Source organism: Humulus lupulus, chromosome 2 (genome assembly GCF_963169125.1).
Source record: "Humulus lupulus chromosome 2, drHumLupu1.1, whole genome shotgun sequence".
Taxonomy (NCBI): Eukaryota; Viridiplantae; Streptophyta; class Magnoliopsida; order Rosales; family Cannabaceae; genus Humulus; species Humulus lupulus.
Window position 1 is genome coordinate 170,923,118 of NC_084794.1, and position 15,338 is coordinate 170,938,455.

The window sequence follows — 15,338 nt, forward strand, 5'->3', positions numbered from 1 at the left end:
ACTCCCTAAAGGATCTTTTCGCTTAAGTATCTTGGGGTGCCTATGCGGCCAACTAAGTGGAGACATGAAGATTATGACATTATTCTTCAAAAAATTAGATTGAGGCTTCAATCTTGGACTAGCAGGCATCTTTATTTTGCTGGCCGAATGCAACTTATTCACTCAGTTTTGTTTGGGCTTCGTAATTACTGGATGAGTATCTTTGTGTTACCTCAGAGTATTGTTAAGGTAGTAGAGAAACTTTGCCATGGGTTTCTTTGGGGACTTTCTGGGAATAGAAGCAAGATTCATATTGCTTCTTGGCAGAAGGTTTGCCTCCCTAAGGCCTATGGAGGTCTCGGTTTCAGAGATGGTGCTAGTTTGAATAGAGCTATTTTAGCTAAATATATATGGGCCATATCTGAGAAGCTTGATATTCTATGGTCAAATGGATCAATTCTGTCTATTTGAAAGGTTCTAATTTATGGAACTACAACCTGAAACCTGATTGCAGTTGGTATTGGAGGAAGTTATGCAATATAAGGGGAAAATTCAGTTTGGCAGAGGTTCTTGCTACTGGGGTTCCAGGAAGGTTTAAGGCTTTGAAGATCTACAACAGCTCCTTAAATCAACAGTTGGTGGGATATCATCAAGCAGTTTGGTGTAAACTTACTATTCCTAAGCACCGGTTTCATCATTGGCTGGTGGTTAATTCTCATCTTCTCACTAGGGATAACATGCTCAAGTTTAACATAAAGGTTGACTGCCTGTTATGTCCTGTCTGTGGCGATCACAATGAGAGTCACACTCACCTCTTCTTTGAGTGCTGCCTCTCTAAGATGATTCTTACTTCCATCTTTGCTTGGATGGGGTTTAAAGCTTGGCCTAGTGATTTCAAAAGCCGGGTTGTTTGGATTGCTAGTGATAGACATGGCATTATCTCTTCTATTATAAACTTGATTGTGGTTGCTGTTACTTACAGTATTTGGAGGAACCAAAACAGGTGTATCTTTGATGGTTATTCTTTGGCAGCTAACTGTATAGCAAAGGATGTTATAAACATAGTACAGTACTGATTATACATAGTTAAAAATAGGAAGTTTTCTCTTCAAGAACAACTTTTTATAGGGAAACTTTAATGTAATTAAGTGGGGTGTTTAGTTGGTCCTTTTATTTGTTTGTACAATATTGGTTGGTTGTTGTTTGGGTGAATTTCCCCTTCAGTTGTATTGGCTGCTTTGTTCAATGAAGTTCATTTTCTTCTTGATAAAAAAATATATATATATATATCGTCATCTTTCCACCCTCTATATCATTAATGCAATATTCTCATAAATTTTTCTTCTAAATGAGATAGCAAGTTACCAAAGTATTTTATATTTGTGTTAAGATATATAAAATTCAACCTATGTGTGAATTTTCTATATTTCTATGATAAACTCAACATATAGGAAGCATTAAACATAAGACATAAACCATATTGATAATTTCTTCAATATCGAAATCTATGTCTAGTCAATTATAGCATGTTTGAATCTCACCTTTTAGATTTTGAAACAAACTCATATATATCATGTCATAAATGGCCAATAAATCACAAGCATTAAGCATAAATTGAAAAGATCTCAAATGAGAAGAACAAAAACATAACTTTGCATTAATTTATAAAAGAGTTTCAAGTAAAAACCCTAAAACTTGATTTACTTCATATTCATACTATTCAAATCCATGAAATTAACAATCAACATAAACTAAAAATTAAAAGAAAATAAAGAAAAGATGAGGAAAAGAAAAACACTAATTGATCCCAGGTTTCTCCAATAGTCTCCAGCCGTCTTCTCCTAGTCCCAATTATGCAAAATTAGGGTTTATTGCTGAAAATCGCATTAAAATACAAAACCCTACGATTTCCTCAAGTTAAATGACCCAATTTCCCTTCATTAAATAAATTTGCATAACTCCTCGCTTTCCAATTGATCGTGAAAATATGTATATACACAAGTGCACGCAATCGAATCAAGTAATATATGATAAATAGAGTGTCGATCCCAAGAGGACTGATTTCCAAATACCACTAATTATTCTTAAACTTTCTATTTGGTTAATTAAAATTATGATGAAATGAATAAAATTAAAGTGAATATTCTAACTTATAAACATCATTTAAATAACTGGAAACAAAATAATGAATCAACTGATCAAAAATCAATAATAAAAAAACCTCGGAATTAATTTTGTCAACTGCTCATTCTATTAATTTTAATAATCAATTATAAATCTCTTCTTTCTATTCTAATAGCAGGTTAATATAATCGATTCCTATTCTTTTTCAAGATATAAGATCTCAATCTATATGCAGGTTTTCTACATTTATGTGATAAACTTGAACATATAGAAGGCATTAAACATGGAAACCTAATTACTACACAAGTCATACATGTACTTTCGTCCAATATGCAACCTATGTCTATACAATGATAGCATATTCAATTCTCATCTTTCGAATTTTGAATAAAAACCATTAAATCATGTAAATAGTGATCAAGTATTTACTAACATTAAACAAACATCATATAGATTATAATAGAAAAGAAATATTAGTAGAAAATCATAATAAAATTGAATAGAAATCCCAGTGACTACGTTAATCCCTAGATAAAAGAAATTAGTTCATAAATAACATGATGAAATTAAACTTCAAATAATTGTTCATAAAAATCAACCTAATGAATTCAGATGAAAAAGAAAACTAATTACACCAGCCTCTTCTAATCTAGGGTTTTTAAAACTAAGACTGCTTATCAAAATCGCAGAATAATGTTCCTTAAAAAGCCTTCCAAGGTTCCCAAGTGAAAAGATCGTTTTGCCCTTCAAAAATTGGCTAAAAATATGAAAAAACGCGTTGATGGCGCTAGCTTTTGGGCACTGTAGCGCTATAGACAGTGCCAAAATGCCTCAAAATTTGGTGCACTAGCGCTGTAGCGCTCCTCTTTAGTTCTTGATAGCGCTGCAGCGCTCGTTTTGTAGCGCTGTAGCGCTATTGATAGATTCAGCACTTCAAATTTTCCCTTTTCTAGTGCTGTAGCGCTACTTTGTTAGCGCTATAGCGCTACTTACAGAATCATTTCTCGAACATCTTGCTCCCGAAAGACACGATTTTCTCCAAAATAGCTCCATTTTCTTCCACTTTGACTTCATTACACTCTTTTCACCAACTTAGCATGGAAAACCTGAAACATGAACAAACGAGCATAATTCTGCAAATAAAATAACCCTAAACTAACGAAAACCAACCTAAAAACAAGACCATAAATGAGCCTAAAACTTGTTTATCAAACTCCCCCAAACTAAACCTTTACTCGCCCTCGAGTAAAGAATCTAACTAGACTTAAACCTAAACAAACCAAGTTGACATAACTAACCAATTCAAACACTCAATACTACTATGCATATATAATTCTCAAGAAAAACAGTCAGGCTATTTAAAACATTAATCTAGATTTTCAGTCAAAATTACTTCACCCTTTCACTGCAATCTATCAACACCAAAGCTCATTTACTCACAACTCACAAATAAAATAATTAAACCATTTTATGCACATCAAATTCTCACCAACTAACCACATAACTACATATTTCCATATGCCTGCATTACTTACTATTCTGCATTAATATAAACAAATGCACAAACAAGAATCAATAGGACTTTATAAGGGTTGTAATAGAAGGCTTAGGTATAGGTAGATAAAGAGACATTTTTAGGCTTAATCATACCACAAGCATTCCAACTAAACAAACTTTCCCAACAATTTCACACTACTCATTCCTTGTTACCCCTTTTTCTGTGCAATGATTGAGAATTTTTTTTTTCAATACACTCCCCCAAACTTTGATTTTTCAATAAATCATTGTTTGGGAGCATAATCATTTTTCACTTTCTTTCTTTAACTTTTTTCTCAATCACAATTAATTTTCTGAATAACACATAATAAAAACATCCCATTACACATTCACTCCCCTCATATAATAATTTTCATGCTCATGGTATGGGTCAAAAAGAGTAAATGGTATTTCATTTAACAGTTCGGCTCAAAAGAATGTGTTAATCAAGAAAATGGTTATAAGGCTCAAAAGGGTTAACTAAGGATAAAATTTAATAGGGTTATCTTTAAAGGAACAACCCGTCCAAAAAAAATTTCCTATATCATTTTCCAAAATGTGCATTATTTCAAATTTCATCTCATATAGTAAGCAAGCAGGTTCTAGAATTTTTTCAAACTTTTCAATCCATAATCCAAATTTGACATGCATAAAATAACTTAATTACAACATTTTAATTGCTGAGCAATAGATCTCTAATGTCAACAAATCACAGTGAAAAACAAAGTAATCTAACAAATCACACATATTATTTTTAGAAGCACATCAATTTTTCCTTTGGATTATACTACAAAAAGTAAATCATATTCAAATGGAAATAATTATCAACTCGATTTACGCTCTAAAACATGACTCAAAACAAACAACTAATGACAATGAAAAACAAACAAACCGTAAAACGCAAATGCATAAAAAAAAATACTTGAAATAAATCTCTCCCCCAAACTTAAAACCGAACATTGTCCCCAATGTTAAAGTACAGAAAGAAGGAGAACAAAGAGTTACCTGATCAGCCATTTCAGTATGGTGGTTGTGGTGGTTGGGACAAAGGCCCCTCGAAAAGTTGAGACGGCGGATGATGTGGTAGCACTATAACCACCTAAACTTCAATTTTTTTCACGTTTTTCACGGGTTGCGAGTTACAACACAATTTTTCCATAATAAAACTAAAAACAACTAAAACAAAAATATCTCTAAAACCTTGTTCCAAAAACAAAAAACAAAAATGAAAACAAATAACATAAAATTAAAATTAAAATTAAAAATAAACATAGGAATGCCTCATAAAAGCAATGTCTTTAACGTCATTTAGCTAGACTCTTGTTTTCTTTCATATTCAACTTGGATCAAGTCCTCCCCGTACGTCCTTGAGAGCCATAGTGTCATGAGTTGGCCTTCGTTTCCTGTGATTAGAAATTATCGGAACTTTCCCTCGCTCATATAACATTCGAATCCTTTCATTAAAGTATTTTTTTTTAACCGATTACACCCCTTTCTCATTCCAGTTTTCACTATGGAGCTTTTCTTAGAAGCCTCAAACTTATTACCTTCTTGGTTTACCACATCAACTCTACAACAAGTTGGAATTTCTATTGCTGCAAAAAATTTAAATATTACTTCCGCTTTTTGCACTTGCAACTTTAACTCACCCATTTGTACATCAATTAAAGCTCTACCAGTAGCCAAGAATGGTCTCCCAAGTATTATTGGAATATTCTCATCTTCCTCCATATCTAAAATAATAAAGTCTGCAAGAAAGATGAATTTACCCACTTTTACCAATGCATCCTCAATAACTCCAAGAGGGTAATTAACTGATCTATCTGCCATCTGCAAAGATACCATAGTTGGCTGAGCTTCTCCTAAATTCAGCTTCTGAAAGATTGATAAAGACATTAAATTCACACTGGCCCCTAAATCACATAAAGCCTTTGTTTCTGTTAAACCCCCTATAGAACATGGGATATTGAAACTACCAAGATCTTTAAGCTTTGGAGGTAGTTTCTTCTGAAGTATTGCGCTGCACTCTTCAGTTGATGCAACCGTCTCATAATCCTCTAATTTCCTCTTCCTTGACAAAATTTCTTTCATAAACTTCACATAGCTAGGCATCTTTTCTAATGCTTCTGCGAACGGTATATTAATATGTAGCTTCTTGAACACCTCTAAAAACTTTGCAAACTACTTATCCAAATTATGCTTGCGAAGCCTTTGTGGATATGGAATTCTAACATTATGGTCAATGCTCACTGGTGGTACCACTTCTTTCTTGTTAAGGTCTTCATAAACCTTTTCTTCATTAGACTTCTCTTTCTTTGGAAGGTCTTCAGTAACCTCCTCTTGTGTTGGACTAGTGACATGTTGATCCTCTATCTTCTTGCCCTTGTTTTCTACTGTAGGCCCCTCATACTTAGTCCCACTCCTCAAGGATATTGCATTACACTGCTCTTTAGGATTAACTTTTGTAGTGCTAAGAAAATTTCCTTGAGCTATATTAGAAATTAAAGTAGCCAACTGGCCTATTTGAGTTCCAAACTCCTTATGGACGCCCTGGTTTCAGTCATAAATTGGTTAAGTGCATCAGGTTGAGGCTCAACTGGTTTCATTGGCATTGGGTGTGGTCTATTTTGTGGTTGATAATATCCAGGTGGAGGGTGTTGGTGTGCATGTTGCTATGGATACGATGGTTTATTTTGGGCAAGTTGGTATTGTGGCTGAGGTGGAGGGTAAGGTTGTAGAGTATTTTGATTATTGGACCAAGAAAAATTAGGATGGTTCTTCCAACCTGGGTTGTAGGACATGGAATTGGGATTATTGGGTTGTCTTTGGTAAATCCCTATAGCTTGAACTTCTTCCAAGGGCACATTATTCATATCTAGAGCAGGGCATTGGTTGGGTGGATGAGTTGTACCACACAATTCGCACAGGTTGTGAACTTGCATAGCTTGAGATGGGAGTGTAGTCTTTTGTAGTTTCTTTGTTAAGGCTGCTACTTGAGCTGTAAGCATTGATATGGCATCCAATTTCATTATTCTAGCCACCTTCTTTGGTTGTCCCCTTTCAGTTGGCCACTGATAATTATTCATCGCCATCTCCTCTAATAGCTTATACGCCTCATTAGCACTCTTACTCATAAAAGCACCTCCCACCGCAGCATCTATAATTGTCCTAGTTGTTCCATTAAACCCATTGTAAAAATTATGCACCAACATCCACTTTTCTATACCATGGTGTGGACACTTCCTTTACAACTCCTTAAATCGCTCCCAAGAATCATACAGTGACTCTCCTTCCATCTGGTAGAAATTATTGATCTCTCCCTTTAGTTTTGCAACCTTCACTAGAGGAAAGAACTTGGCAAGGAACTTCTGAGCTAACCCCTCCCATGTAGTGATAGAATTCACCTGTAAGGATATCAGCCAACTCTTTTCCCTATCCCTCAGTGAAAATGGGAATAGCCTCAATCTTATAGCATCATCGCTCATCCCATTCATCATAAACATAGCACATAACTCCAGAAAATTGGCTATGTGTAAATTGGGGTCCTCTGTTGGCATACCTCCAAACTAAACAGTTGATTGGACCATCTAAAGGATTGCTGGCTTAATCTCAAAATTGTTTGCAGCAATGGTTGGAGGTCTGATGCATGAGTGCACTCTTGTAATAGTAGGAAGTACATAGTCTCTCAATGTTCTTGGTCCTTGCTCCCTTGGAACCTCTGCTGCCCCTTGACCATTATTAGCACCATTTCTCAAATTATCAGCCATGGTAAACTCCAATCTCCTCTTTGTTTTCTTGTTCTGTCTGCACGTTTTTTCAATTTGCATATCTATTGGTATATTCTCTTTTTGTCTATTGCTTCGCATATACCAAAAATTCTTGAAACACAATAGAACCTAGATCCAAATAAATGTTAAACAGAAATAAAATAAAATAAAATAACCAAATTAGAACAAATAACAATTAACTATGATATTGGAATTTAAGTCCCCGACAACGATGCCAAAAACTTGATCGTGAAAATATGTATATACGCAAGTGCACGCAGTCGAATCAAGTAATCTATGATAAATAGAGTATCGATCCCACGAGGATTGATTTCCAAATACCACTAATTGTTCTTTAACTTTCTATTTGGTGAATTAAGATTATGATGAAAAGAATAAAATTAAAGTGAATATTCTAACTTATGAACATAATTTAAATAACTGGAAACAAAACAATGAATCAACTAATCAAAAATCAATAATAAAAAAACCTAGGAATTAATTTCGTCAACTGTTCATTCTATTAATTTTAATAATCAATTCTAAATCTCTTCTTTCTATTCTAATAGCAGGTTAATATAATCGATTACTTTTCTTTTTCAAGATATAAGATCTCAATCTATATGCAGGTTTTCTACATTTCTGTGATAAACTTGAACATATAGAAAGCATTAAACATGGAAACCTAATTACTACACAAGTCATACATGTACTTTCGTCCAATATGCAACCTATGTCTATACAATGATAGCATATTCAATTCTCATCTTTCGAATTTTGAATCAAAACCATTAAGCCATGTAAATAGTGATCAAGTATTTACTAGCATTAAACAAACATCATATAGATTAGAATAGAAAAGAAATATCAATAGAAAATTATAATAAAATTAAATAGAAATCCCAGTGAGTGCATTAATCCCTAGATAAAAGAAATTAGTTCATAAATAACATGATGAAATTAAACTTCAAATAATTGTTCATAAAAATCAACCTAATGAATTCAGATGAAAAAGAAAACTAATTACAACAACATCTTCTAATCTAGGGTTTTTAAAACTAAGACTGCTTATCAAAATCGCAGAATAATGTTCCTTAAATAGCCTTCCAAGGTTCCCAAGTGAAAAGATCGTCTTGCCCTTCAAAAAGTGGCTAAAAATCTGAAAAACGCGTTGATAGCACTGTAGCGCTATTGACAGTGCCAAAATGCCTCAAAATTTGGTGCACTAGCACTGCAGCGCTAGTATTGTAGCACTCCTCTTCAGTTCTTGATAGCGCTGTAGCTCTATTGACAGATTTAGCACTACAAATTTTCCCTTTGTTAGCGCTGTAGCGCTACTTACAGAATCATTTCTCGAACATCTTGATCCCGAAAGACACGATTTCTCCAAAACAACTCCATTTTCTTCCACTACATGAAAACCTTGATCTTCAGGACCAATCCTCAAACACACAAGGACATGTGTGGACTCGTAGGATTCAAAAGGTTGATTTATGTGACTCCCTAGATGTACTCAACACATGAGATCTATAGAGTTTTGATGGAGAGAAGGTTTAGAATAGTTTTCATGTTTAGAGAAAACTATCGCTTTTTAGAGAGAGTCTGATTAACCATCCTTATCTGAAAAATCATGTACATCTTATTTATAAAGATATTTAATCTAATTAAATAATCTTTATACAATTAAAATATAATTCAAATTAAAACTGATTAGATATTTTTATTTAATTATCTATTTAAATCATATTTAAAAGGAATAATTAAATAACTTATTAAACAAATTTATTTGAAATTCAAAATTCAAATCCGATGGACAAAAACCCTGATGCTAGGTGCCACACACTGTACAGTACAATGTGTGTCGCCCAACCCTATTAGGGTTGCCCTAATTTTCTCATTTGTTTATTTAATCAACTTTTAAGATAAGATATTTTTTCCAACACAAATATTAGTTAATTCAAAATTAACTTTATCTTAAAATATCAGTTTTAAATTAAATAAATAAATAAATATCATATTATAAATACGATATTTATTATTTTCTCTCTTTATATTAATCAAAACAAGATTAATATTAATTTTAACCTATAGTTTTTCAAAATAAAAACTATATAGTTAAATAATTAATTAATGCACAACTAATCAATTACCCATAATTATTTCCTTTCCCTGAAAAATCAATTCCTTTACAATTTAGTCCTTTCTCTTAACAAAATTTTCTTTTGTCATCCTTACCCTTGACAGTGTAGGACGGAGGTGATATGGGGACATTGGACATATAATACGAAGCTCCAATAAAACAGATTATTAATTAAACTCTTTAATCTAATAATCTTATTTATTAATTCCATGATTACTCCACTATAAATATGGGCTTGCTCTCTAAGTATTTATAGAATTATATTTATAGATTTTTCTTTATAATCAATAGATATAATCAATAAATGTAGTTCTGTCCTCCAATTATTGGTTCGTTAATTAGAGCTGGTCAAAATTACTGTTTTAACCTTCTAATTACCTCTTTTTCCTTAAGTACCATTAATTCACTAGCGAATAATTAATCTATAATCAAATTATAGATTTGAGCTCAATAACTATTTAGTTCCAAAATTAACCCTTAAGGGAACCAATATTCGATCTGTTAAGAGAGTATGGATTCCATTATTGTAAATGATGTTCCTAGCCATTCATGATATTGAATCTCCAAAACAAAAGTCACTAGCCACATTATCCTAAGAAACCTTAACGAGCGAATCAAAATATCTAATAAGCACAAACACGAGTTCATGACTACTCAACATTTAGACTGATCTACAAATGATCATCTACTATGATAAGAATTAAATCGGTATGGAAAACGATAAGTTTATAAAGATAGTTAATTCATATCGGTCCTGTCATATATAATCTCTATTATGTAAAGTACCTTCACCAAGATGTCTATCCACATCAGAAATCTGAATCAAGACTACTTGCATCATGCATGATTAGTAAACTGTACTAGTAACCATTCACTAAAGATTTCTTACTTTAAAATGTTAATGACTATTATATTCATTGTATACGATCTTAATTCTCACGTACTAATACAAGATCATATCCTCATAAATGAATATGAAAATTTCTTGATATTTATATAAATTATTAAAACAGTAGTTGTAACATTCAAATATAATAAAATTGTACTTTTATTTAAATCACTAAAATTTCTTTACAGACTTTTACGACATAAATCCTAACAATCTCCTACTTGCCCTCAAAGCAAGTGAGGCATTTCCATTAAACCCATGTTGTGTACATGATCCATAAACAAATTTACAGGAAGTGTCTTGGTAAACGGGTCCACTAGGTTCTGTTCCAATGCTATCTTCATAAAAGTCACATCATCTGGTGCACAATCTCTCTAAGCAGAGGTATTTCCTTTCTATAAGATTTCCTCTCTTGTGGCTTCTCGGTTCCTTAGAGTTAGCTACTGCTCCACTGTTGTCATAGTATAGGATTAATGGATTCTCCATATCTTGAATTACTTCTAGAGCAGTGTAGAACTTTCTAAGCCCAACAACTTCCTTAGCTACTTCACAAGCTGTAACGTCCTGTGTTTCGGGTACCTTGAAACGATTCGGGTCGGGATTATTTTCCCCAAGTTAAGAATATTATTTTAAATAACATTATATTTGTTTGGAATTTATTTCCATGAGTTATTGCTAGCCAAATTATGAATTTTGTGATTTAAAAGTCAAGATAAGACTTTCGATCTTAGACAGACACAAAAACCCTGATTGGGTAAAAATCTCGGAAAATAAAATTAAAAACTATGGAAAATATATTTTGGGCATAAAATACATTCATAAAAATTAAAGCTTGGTAAAAAAATAATAAACCTAAGGGAAAATGGAAATTATAGGGCAATTTGTGTTAAATGCTTAATTTTACCAAATTGGAGAATTTTATTCCATGAATGGACCTTAGGTTAAAATTTATTGTGTGATTAATTAAATTAAATGTGAGAGACATTTAATTTAATTAGTATGTGTTAATTTTTGTTTTAAAAACTTAATAATAGTGAAAATGGTTATAGGAAGTCAAATTGGATTTTTCTTCTTAGGAAATATTTATTAAACTTTATATAAAAAAAATATAAACACATATATAAACTAAATGGTGGCCGGCCATGTGAAGGAATTAATTGGGATGACAAAATTTTAATTAAGTTTAATCCCATTTATTTAAGTATTAGGGTAAATAGGCAAGTGGGTAGTAAAACACTCAAGTGGTTATAGGATATTATTAGAGTCGTATAAGCTCTTCCAACTCCCCAACCGACCCCACTCTCTCTCACTTTCACTGTCATCTTTTTGAAAACTCTCTCACAAGTTTTCTCTCCATCTTCAACCTCAAGAACACTAAGAAGGCTTGGAAGCTAAGCTTTGCTCTAGAAAGGGTTTCCCTAAGGTAAAGTTTCAAAAAACTTGACTTTGTAAAGTTTTTAACCATAGGTTATTAAATAGCTAACTATATATGTTGTTGGAGGGAGTTGGGTAAGGTATTGAAATAGTTTTGAAGGACTCAAAGCTAGTAGGAATACCAAAAACCTAGAGCAAGAACAACAAGAGGTAAAAAGTTTACTTTTTATTGTTGTTATTGTATGTTTTTTATTTTTAAGCATTATTTGGTATATTTAATGCTTAAAGTTTCTTATTGGTGATGTAATAAGGCTATGGTAGTTTCTCAATAATTTTTATGATGCTTGTGTGTTGATTTTTGAAAATAGGGACCAAAATCTCTAAGGGTTTTGGTGAGAGCCCTAAAACAAAATACAAGTTTTGAGCTGTGACTTCCAATGGGTCAAGCATCCACTGTATATTTATTTTGTAAAATTAAATTGCACTGTGATGTTGTTGAGATCGAGTACATAAAATTTAGCTTTTGAAACACTCAAAAATGTTTAAAAATGAGTAAGTTATGCTATTTCAAAGTTTAGGTAAAAAAACTATTTTTTTCGTATTCTTAATTTTGGGACCAAGTTTGGACAACCACTGTATAGGGAATGTAAATCCTAAAATTGGCATATTTTATAGAAATATCTTTTTTATTAAAAGATCAATTTTTGTTCCCCTTTATTGTGATTTTCATAATTCACTTTCCATTTTTTGTGATTTGTGAAATATTTACATTCCTTATTTAATTGTATTTGATCACAATTTGTTTATAAAGGGAAGTAATATCTTGCAAATATTCAGTACTTACTCAAAGACATTTCTGGAATATTTGTCTATATATTTTCGTGCAGCTCAAGTTTATAAAAAATAGGATACTAAATCTTTGTTGTCATTAATTGTTATTTCCATCTTGAGCTTTTTGATCTGACATAGGTATTAGCTGTCTCCACCAAAATCGTATCTTTCGGATCAGCATCTTCTAAAAAAGGCAATTCTTCATCAATCAAGAATATCTTCAATTATTCTTGCCTTTATTATGAGATTCTTTCTCAGCCTTTATGAGCACGAAAAAGGACTCTATAAATAGGGCTCTAAAGGCAGTGAGAAAAAGTGAACTCTTAGATGCATAATTTGTGAGTGTATTGTAATATTTGTGAGAGTTCCTTTTTTGTATTCAAGATCATAGTATTCACGTGATCTTGTAGAAATATGAGAGTTTAGTTTATGTGGTGAGTTTATACCACGTTCATGAGTGAATACACATTGTAATTTGAACACAACTTTTATAAGTCTTCGGGAGAGGATTTTTACAAGACTTGCGTCGGGAGGATGCAAGCACTCGATGGCCATTGAAGGGAGTTCAAGTGGTTGAGCGTTTCAGTCAAGATCAGATTAGTGAAGAGAAGTACAACAAAGTTGCGGCAAATCTCAAGAGGGAGTCTTATTTTGTTTAAGTCAATATTTTGTAGTTGTGATTCTTTATTAATTGGTTTTATTCTCTGGGCATGGCCCCAAGGAGTAGGTTATCCGAAAGGGTTTCTGAACCTTGTAAAAATTTGTTGTGTTCTTTATTGTTTTGCACTATCTTTTTATTGTGTTCAGTTTCTATCATGACAAGTTCGGATTCCATCTGACAGAACTGCAATTTGTTTAAACAGTTAATGACCATTCCACACTTTAAGTAATTCACATGGTTTAATTAATTTGGTAATTACTAAAAATGGAATTTCAATTGGTATCAGAGCAGGTCACTCATTTCTGAATGTGATCTTGGCTTATTCCGTTTGTTGTTCTTGTTCTTGCAATGTCTTTTTTCACAGAAGGAGGCTCCATAACTCACCCACTTTACTCAATGATTCGAACTATCCATATTGGAAAGTTAAAATGAGAGCCTTCATCAAATCTCAAGATGAAAAGGCTTGGTGACCAGTTTTAAGTGATTGGACTCATCCAGCAGAACGCGATGATGCAACTAAGGTAAAATCAGAACTTGATTGGACTGATGATGAAGAAAAACTGTCCAGTTACAATAATAAAGCATTACATGCTATTTTTAATTGTATGAATTTCCTTAATAGTTTTAAAACCAAATCAGGATCTTTAATCCTTACAAATGATTTTTTAAAATGACCAAACTGCCCAAAATAATAATAGTGAATTATGAAGTGCCATAATTAATCCGAGTATATAGTATGGATAATTACAGTATTGGCTATGCATAACTGGATTATACATTGGAGGGTGAAATCTTGCTGAGAGCAAAGGACTCCAAGTAAGTCAACTTCTATTGTGTGGCTGCAACATGAAACGACTATTGTATTGTATGTTAGCATAGAGACACATGCACATATATACACTGTCGTAAAAGTTGCTTAGAGGCGTTAGTCTAGTGGGTGCTGATTTAGAAATTATGACTGGTAGATATCCGTCATATCCTAGACGGCTGATCCCCATCACACTGCTTGATTTTATTATGTCTGGTTCATTACCATGACGAGTGGCCAAAAGGTGAGGATTGTTGGTTTAAACCTAGGGGCACCAAAATGAATGGGACCTAGGGGCCCTCATGCTTACTTAATCAGTGAACAGTTAGAACCCGAGCAAGTGCTCTGATAAGTTATTCCCAGATAGTAGCCGTGAATATTGGCCATTCAATGAGAGTGCCTAGAGATACTAGGGGTTGCCAAGTTTGAGTGAGGATGAACACCTTAGGGGAAAATGCTCACCAGCACCACTGATTAACATAGAAGTCTTTGTAAACCCGTGTAACTTCGATTACACTCTTGGATAAGTAGTGATGCCCTAGGTAACTTGATTGTTACCCTTGTGAGGGATTTACTCTTGGATAAGTAGCGATGACCTAGGTAACACGATAGCTACCCTTGATGGGGATATTTATTGGCTAGATCTTAGTGATGAGAATCGGTTCTCTCTTACATATTAGCATTTATCCTGGAGGGCGTGTTATGCCCGAATTGTTGGAAATTGTCAAGCGTTGGTCTCGAATTATAATATGATATATTATATCTGCATGCTCTAGGATTTTCTGAGTGCAGGGATTTATTTGTTGATAAGAAATATTTGTGATATAATAAATCTGTCTGTTCTGGGATTTTCTGAGTGCAGGAATTTATCTGTTTATATGAAATAATTTGTAATGCCCCAAATTTCCTAATAAGGGTTAGGACCTTGATTAGGAGGCCAGGAGGGCCATAATTGATTTATTATGATATTAAATGATTATATGCATGTTAATGTGAATTATATTATAATATGATGATAAATGCATGCATATGGGTTCATTTTTAATTATAAGGGAATTTTGGTAATTTGGCCCGTTGAGGGCGTGATTGTGTATTTTCATGCATGTGGGTGAATTATAAATAATACCACATTATATGTGGATTGGTTCGAGCCATTCGACATGAGACGATCATGGAATGCAAGTATTCGGTTTAGTCATAACGGGATTAAGTTCGGGGCTCGGAGTGAG

At 33.1% G+C, this 15,338-nt stretch overlaps 1 non-coding gene across 1 annotated transcript; it reads left to right on the forward strand.

The window, feature by feature from the left end:
• Positions 1–6,861: 6,861 nt before the first annotated feature.
• LOC133820134 (small nucleolar RNA R71) lies at positions 6,862–6,968 on the forward strand. The gene has a single exon (XR_009886565.1). It is a non-coding gene; the product is annotated as a small nucleolar RNA R71 (small nucleolar RNA).
• The last annotated feature ends 8,370 nt before the right edge of the window (positions 6,969–15,338 follow it).